Raw genomic sequence first — 8322 nt, forward strand, 5'->3', positions numbered from 1 at the left:
ATTCTAACCCCTAACGCACAGGGGGTCAAAAATATACAATCGGAGCTCTAGTCGCGTCTGAAAAAATTTTAAAGGCTGGCTTCTGCGCGCTATAGGAACGTGAGTAGTTATTGCTAGAGTAACGCGAGTTTACCAGAGGGATGGTCATCGTCAAGTAGGTGACTGATAGGGTGTGCCGAGAAGTGATGGCGCATCAATACTTGTTTCAAAGCGTATTACCTAGCTTTCTAACTAACAATCTGCGCCGTTTAATGAAAATGATATGCTGATGTCCTTAGAAGGGATGCGGCGCCAGTTTTGAAAGAGAGAGATCCAGAAATTTCTCTCTGCTTAAAGTTCTACTCGGCCACCCGAAAGTAACCAAAGTGGCTCTCAGAAAAAAGAAAAGTGCTGCACATGTGCATATCCAGGAATAGTTCCTCCCCTTTTGACTATGCCGTCAGAAGTTCCTTGGGGAGATAGCAGATTGTTTTATTTCGCTATTTTTGAATATTTCCACATAAATATGAACCAGGGTAACCATTAGGGTGTTATCGACAACGTTTTAGCGGATGTTTTTGGGTCGGACAGGGCATACATATGAAAATTTGTTTAGTAGGTCATGAAAAACCCTTAAAAATCAAAGTCGAAAAAAAGTAAAAACAAGTAAGGACGGGAATGTCTTCGGCTGTGCCGAAGACTTCATACCTTTCATGAATGGGGCTGAACAATAATCTTATCCCGTTCGTAATCTCCAAATAATCGGATGTATAAGATAAGAAATATATAGTGAAGAGATGTACATACCTAAACGATTTTCAAGATAAATATAAAATAAAAAATGAAAAAAAACCACCTTATCTGAAATATCGGTTGTATGGGATATATATTATATATAGCTCCGATCGAAATGATTTTTTCATTAAATCTTCTATGATATATTTGATTACATATCACCAAGTTTAACGTTTTTATATTGGAAATTAAGGGAGAAATTGCCAAAAATCTTTCTATCTGAACAATCGGTTGTATGGGATATATACTATATATAGCTCCGATCAAAGTGATTTTTTCAGAAAATCGTTTATGATATATTAAAAAATATATCACCGAGTTTCACGTTTATACTTTCTAAATTAAGGGAGAAATGGCCCAAAATCTTTCTATCTGAACGATTGGTTGTATGGGATATAACTATATATAGCTCCGATCAAAGTGATTTTTTCAGGATATCTTCTATGATATATTAGAATATATATCACCGAGTTTCACGTTTATACTTTCTTAATTGCGACAGGAATGACCAAAATCGTCTTATCTGAACGATCAGTTGTATGGGAGATATATGTTATAGTGGTCCGATCCTACCGGATCCGACAAATGTCTAATATAATACAAAAATACATCCTTGTGCCAAATTTAATTGAGATATCTCAAAATTTGAGGGACTAGTTTGCGTTCAAACAGACAGACGGACGGACATACGAAGAGAATTACAAGGTATAATCGAAACAGCTGTCGCCTTGTCCGTCCTGATGTCACGTTGTTTAAATTTTTCCAAATTATTAAATAAATTATAAATTAAAAATTGCTTCAAATAAATGTTTTCATATATTCAAAAAGCAATAAGGGTAATCCCCGCTTAAAATGCATATTGTAACGAATGTTAGCAGCACTGAGCGATGCTATCGTCTCTAAGCCGATGCTAAGCAGTGACGTGAATTCACATCAATAATTCAATCATTATGTATCTACATAAACGAAACAATAATTGCGTCTACATATATGTACCATGTACGTATACGAGCAGCGGAGAGTCAATGCACAAACACATGCATATATCTGAGATACTCCTGAAAGTATGCAATGAGAAAAACTATAAAATTGTGCAATTGTAGTTACAGCTGAGAAGTTTGAGAGCTGCTGGACTAGTAGTTTCTGGAAGCGCCTAGAAGATGCGAACGTTGAAATCCAAGAGTATAAAAGGCGGCAATTGTAGAGGCGCTGGAATTCAGTTTGATTTGAGTTGTCAAGCAGTTTCGACTAAGACGCTATCTAGCGTGCAAGAGCAGTATTATTTTGAATAGTAGAGTATCATTTGAGCTATCAATCAGTTTGGTTATTAAGCAAGCTATTCGTTGCACAGTTTGAATGTTATTGTGAAGTACTTTAATAAAGGCCATTTTTCCATTATTACATATTGGAGTTATTTATTCAACAGTTTAGTGATCGAACTTAGCAGAAGGTAGCAAATAAGAGGATTTGCAAGTAAATTCGTTACAATTGGTGTCAGAAGAGGAATTGTTGAATAAATTCCGGAGGACAACAAGGACATGGCAAAGTTCAATGAATTGAAGACCCAGCAACTGAAGAAGGAGTAGTTAGAGCCGTGGATTGAATACAAGCGGCGTTAAGCTCGAACTTCAGGCACGGCTACGAGAGGCTATGGAAGCAGAAGGAATCGATGTGGACGAGTATGTCTTTTATCCTGATGGCGACGAGACAACAACAAAAATTGAAGAGAAAAACGAAACATCGCAGAAAGTTACGAGCACAGACTTGAACATGATTTTGGCTGCAATATCTGCACAAACATCGACAGTAACATCAATGTCGTCGCAAATGTCAGAAATGTCGAAACAGATTACATCCAAGATGGAAACACAGCTCGAAGAACAGAAGACAAATATGTCAGCACAGCTCGAAGAACAGAAGACATATATGACATCACAACTAGAATCGCAGGAGAACCGTATAACAGCGAAGATTGAATCACAGGAGACACGTATCTCAGAAATGTCAGAAATAACATCTAAAATTGAAGCACAAGAGGCACGTATATCAGAAATGTCGACACAAATTTCAGCACAGGTATCATCACAGATCTCTTCACAACTAGAATCGCGTATGGAAGAGAAACTAACGCAGTTTCAGGAAGGGTTCAGTGGTCGAAAAGATAAAATGGAGGCCGAGATATATGCTTTAAAAGATCGTATACAAGAGTTGCAATTAAATCGCCCTGCTGTTTCAGCAAGCAATCCAAAGGTAAAAACATCATCCTTTGACGGTTCTGTTCCTTTCCAGGTCTTTAAGATACAGTTTGAGAAGACCGCAGCAGTGAACAACTGGAATGCTGAAGATAAAGTTGCTGCACTGTTCATGGCGTTGAAAGGCCTGCAGCTGAGATTTTACAAACCATTCCAGAGGGCGAACGGAACTGTTATGAAGCATTGATGGGCGCTCTAGAGAGACGATACGGAACTGAGCATAGGAGACAGATATACCAAATGGAGTTGCTGAACCGCTTCCAGAGGCCTGGTGAAACATTGCAAGAGTTTGCGTCGGATATTGAAAGGCTAGCACATTTAGCGAATGCGGACGCACCCGTGGAATACACTGAAAGGGTAAAGATTCAGAGCTTTATAAATGGCATACGGGACGTCGAAACAAAGCGAGCTACATACGCAAACCCAAAGCCAACATTCGCAGAAATGGTGTCACAAGCTCTGATTCATGAAACAGCGTCGCTTCTGTGTAAGCCAGTTTTCAAAGCACGCCGTGTGGAAGTAGAAAGGCCAGAGTGGGTAGACGCAATATTGGAGGCGCTGAAAGGATCGCAAAAGCGGAGTGAAAAAGTTATCAAATGTTTCAAATGCGGGAAGCCCGGTCACATTGCACGTCATTGCGATCTTGGTCCTAATAGTTCCAACAATGTGGGTGGCCGTAAACGCAAAGCTGGAGGAAATGAGCAAGAGCGTGTCGGATGTAAAGAACGAAAACTTGCCTCGGCTATTGAATGTCCTGTGATATCTGTGTCGCAAATTGGAAGGAAATCAAGCAGTCTTACCGTCAGAGGGAATGTAGATGGCAAGGAGCGTGTACTGACTGTAGATACGGGCGCATCTCATTCATTGATCCGATCTGACTTGGTCAACAGGAAAGTAAAACCGTTACCTGGAGCAAGGTTGCGTACGGTCACTGGCGAGTATAACCAAGTTCAGGGAGAAGTGATATGTGAAGCCTTGATTGGAAAGGTCACGGTTCTACACAAATTCGTTGTGGCGAAGATCGTTGAAGAAGTCATATTGTGAGTGGACTTCATGGTTGACCCCGACATCAAGATCGATATGCAGAGAAGGGTGATGCGTTATAAGAACCAGGATATACAACTTAACTTCAGTTTGCAGAAAGGGTTTAGTAGTAACCGAGTACTGGTGGAAAAGACTCGACGGAGACCACGAAAGTCAAGGAAAATAGATCGAGCAAAAGTTGATGGCTCGAATGGGCCAAATAAAGGGAAATCAAAAGTACCTGCGAGAGAAACACTGGCATTGACAAAACCTGATGAACGCACTAAAATGACTAAAAGAATCTTCCAGAAAGAATGCAAGGATGGTTTGAAGCCAGCGCGCATTTCTTTTGGAAAACGTCGGAACGATACTGAGTATGTGAAGCCAATTCGTCAAGAACAAGCTCTACAAAGTAGTTCTTCATTGGCCAAGCAACAGAGTGCGAGGGATCGATCTAGAATAATGAGTAGTAAGATGGAACACAGGTACGACAAGGAAAATAATTCGGAAGGTTTCCGGGAGGGAGATTTGGTACTGCTATGCTACCCTCACCGGCCGAAAGGTGTTCCATCCAAATATCGGTGCCGTTGGGAAGGCCCGTACAGAGTTGTGAAGACGATCAGTGATGTCATCTACCGTATACAAGCAATTGGGAAATCACGAAATAGAAGAGTGGTACATTTGGCGATGCTAGCAGCGTTTAGATCGAGAGATTTGTCTGATCGGGACGATCAGACTTAGGTGGAGGGCAGTGTAACGAATGTTAGCAGCACTGAGCGATGCTATCGTCTCTAAGACGATGCTAAGCAGTGACGTGAATTCACATCAATAATTCAATCATTATGTATCTACATAAATGAAACAATAATTGCGTCTACATATATGTACCATGTACGTATACGAGCAGCGGAGAGTCAATGCACAAACACATGCATATATCTGAGATACTCCTGAAAGTATGCAATGAGAAAAACTATAAAATTGTGCAATTGTAGTTACAGCTGAGAAGTTTGAGAGCTGCTGAACTAGTAGATCCTGGAAGCGCCTAGAAGATGCGAACGTTGAAATCCGAGAGTATAAAAGACGGCAGTTTTAGAGGCGCTGGAATTCAGTTTGATTTGAGTTGTCAAGCAGTTTCGACTAAGACGCTATCTAGCGTGCAAGAGCAGTATTATTTTGAATAGTAGAGTGTCATTTGAGCTATCAATCAGTTTGGTTATTAAGCAAGCTATTCGTTGCACAGTTTGAGTGTTATTGTGAAGTACTTTAATAAAGGCCATTTTGCATTATTACATATTGGAGTTATTTATTCAACAGTTTAGTGATCGAACTTAGCAGAAGGTTGCAAATAAGAGGATTTGCAAGTAAATTCGTTACAATATAAATGTCTTTAAATTACACCGAAAACCCAAATAATTGTATTCATAGACGTAATCAAAGATCTCATCAACTATCAATCAATTTTTACTAAACGGTGTTATATAAGTATGAAACACATGCAACACGTTAACATTTAATATTGAAGGTCCTTCTGACGTACAGAAATTTTCCACCTGCATTCACTACTGAAATTGGCAACAGGTCCCAAGGTATTACAATAACTTATTATTTATAATTTTAACATATTATCAGTACCTTAAATATAGACATTTATCGTCGTAACACCTAACTGCTAATCATCAACACATACACACATGCAATGTTATGAGAAATCAGCCAACTGCTGGATCTTTGCAAAAGTCGTCATTATTTCACATTTGCTAAATTAATTTTAATAAAATTTTTTTATGTCACACACTTATTTAATACTACAACTAATTACCCAACACAATTTACTACAATAACACGTCATTGTTCTACTGAAAAATTATTGGTACTTATCTTTATCGAGAGTCATCCTCTATGTCGATGGGGCCTATGATATCAATGAAAGAGTTGAGTCTTATTTTTTTTGAATTTCTATGTGTGGGAACCCAATGCGTGTTGCACGCTTGTATCGTAGGATGAACCACATCCGGTTAGAAAGTACTTTCTGAGCATTCCTTCTATGGTAACCTGGCCTATTCTTCAGAACTTAGTTCTGCTAAAATTACTAGTCGTAACCATATAAGTACTAAGTGGAAATTTTATAATCAGAAGGAACTTTAATCAGAAGCATATTAAGAGGGTTCAAAGTTTTCCAAATACGATCTGCTTACCTTTTCCCATATAGGTTGGATTTAAATAATGCAGATACGCATTGTGCGTACGAAAACCTTAATTTCATAGAATCAGAAGGAGCAAAATATACTCGAACTCGGAACACTGCAAAGAAAAGTTGGGTACTTATCAGTCAGAGATCAGAAAAGCCAACGAGAATTCTGTACAAGCTTCTGCGAAAACGACGAGCCTGCGAAGCGCAAGAAAACTCTTTTTAAGGAGCTCTTTTTTGGAGAATACTGTCCCTTGGGAGAATTAGCGGGTGTGAATGGTTGCGATGTTCGACAATACTCATTTTTCTGATTTCTTGGGTGCACAAGAGTCTCTTACTACGCTGTCGTTATTTAATGTCTCTATAGGGATTCGCGTCTTCTGTGAAAAAGGCAATTTTTGTGGGATATCAAATCTTTAATTTCTATGAGAATGCGGGTCCTATCGTTTGGGTTACATCTTAAAGTCATAGAATATGGCTTAGTTCCGCTGTATTGCAAAGGCGGAATACGTCCCTCCCAAGCACTTCAAAGCAATCAGTACCACATAGTTTCTGGATACCTGAATGAGGTGTACAGGATTAGGGTCCCTGCCGGCATCACAGCATGCCTATTGAAAACGGTCGAAGAATTTAAGTTCGGCGCCTTTCTTGACATCGAGGTAGACAAAAGTGAGCGGTAGCATATTTCGGGACCATTAGCGGATCATTCAGAGATTGTTTATACTCAGCTGTGCAGAGCTCACAAAGTATATTAATTGTGTTCGCATAACGGTACCCCGTGACGACATAAACTAATCGAGACAGATATGGCCTTCTATATATCAAAATGATCTGGGCGAAAAAAGAAATTAATTTAGCCATGTCCGTCCGTCCGTCCGTCTGTCCCTAAACATGATAACTTGAGTAAATTTTGAGATATCTTAATGAAATTTGGCATGTAAGTTCCTGGGCACTTCATCATCTCATCTCAGATCACTTTTTAAAATGAACGAAATCGGACTCAAACCATGCCCAATTTTTCGATATGGAAAATTTTGAAAAACCGAAAAAGTGCGATAATTCATTACCAAAGACGGATAAAACGATGAAACTTGGTAGGTGGGTTGACCTTATGACGCATAATAGAAAATTAGTAAAATTTGGGCAATGGGCGTGGCACCGCCACCTTTTAAAAGAAGGTAATTTAAAAGATTCAAGGTTCGATTCGAGCTCAAGGCCAGAACAATAATTTTTTTCTAATGATAATTATTCTTATTTTAAAATTTTTCTAAATTCGAAAAATTTTATTTTGTTTTTAGAATAGTAAGTAGAAAATTTTTCAGACAACCTGCCATAGCTGTGCAGATAGATCCATTTCGAAGGGTGCTAAGCCTTCATCATCAGCACACTTTAGGCACGCTGCGCTAACCATTTAGCTATACAGCTGTGGTTTGTTTGACTGGCAACCATGAATCATTTATCAACCATGAATCATTTATCAATAGGCCGATAAAAACAAAAACAATTAGTAATTTAAAAGTTTTGCAAGCTGTAATTTGGCAGCTGGGTATGTAATGTTACGTTACACCCGAACTTAGCCTTGCTTACTTGTTTTATCATAGTTTTGGTACCACTGCAGGCAAACTTCTATTTAATTCTGTATTTACTATATACGGATTATCTTCGGGTAATATTGAGATTGTTTTTGGCCTAGTTTCGGGAATAGATCGCCATAATTTCTTAGCTGTTTTCGGAAAAATTTCTAATTTTGGCACAATTTCGATACAGTTGTGGGATGATGTTTGGGATCATTTCGGGAAAACTTATTCCGGTCCAGATTCGAGATGGTTTCACGACTATTTAGTTATTATTTTCGGGAATATTTCGGAACCTTTTCGGGTCATTACCAATCTAATTTGAAACTGTTTTCGGAACCTTTCATGATTGTTTTTGTGATCGTTTCGGTACTACTTTTGGATCTTATTGAGCCTAGTTTTTGAATAATTTCGGACTTTTTTGGGATTAATTTGGAATGAACTACGGAATACTCTGGGTTCATTTGCGAGATCGTTTATCGACTGATTGGAGATTTTTTTGGTATCA

The sequence above is a fragment of the Eurosta solidaginis genome, chromosome 3, assembly GCF_040869045.1.
Source record: "Eurosta solidaginis isolate ZX-2024a chromosome 3, ASM4086904v1, whole genome shotgun sequence".
Lineage (NCBI taxonomy): Eukaryota > Metazoa > Arthropoda > Insecta > Diptera > Tephritidae > Eurosta > Eurosta solidaginis.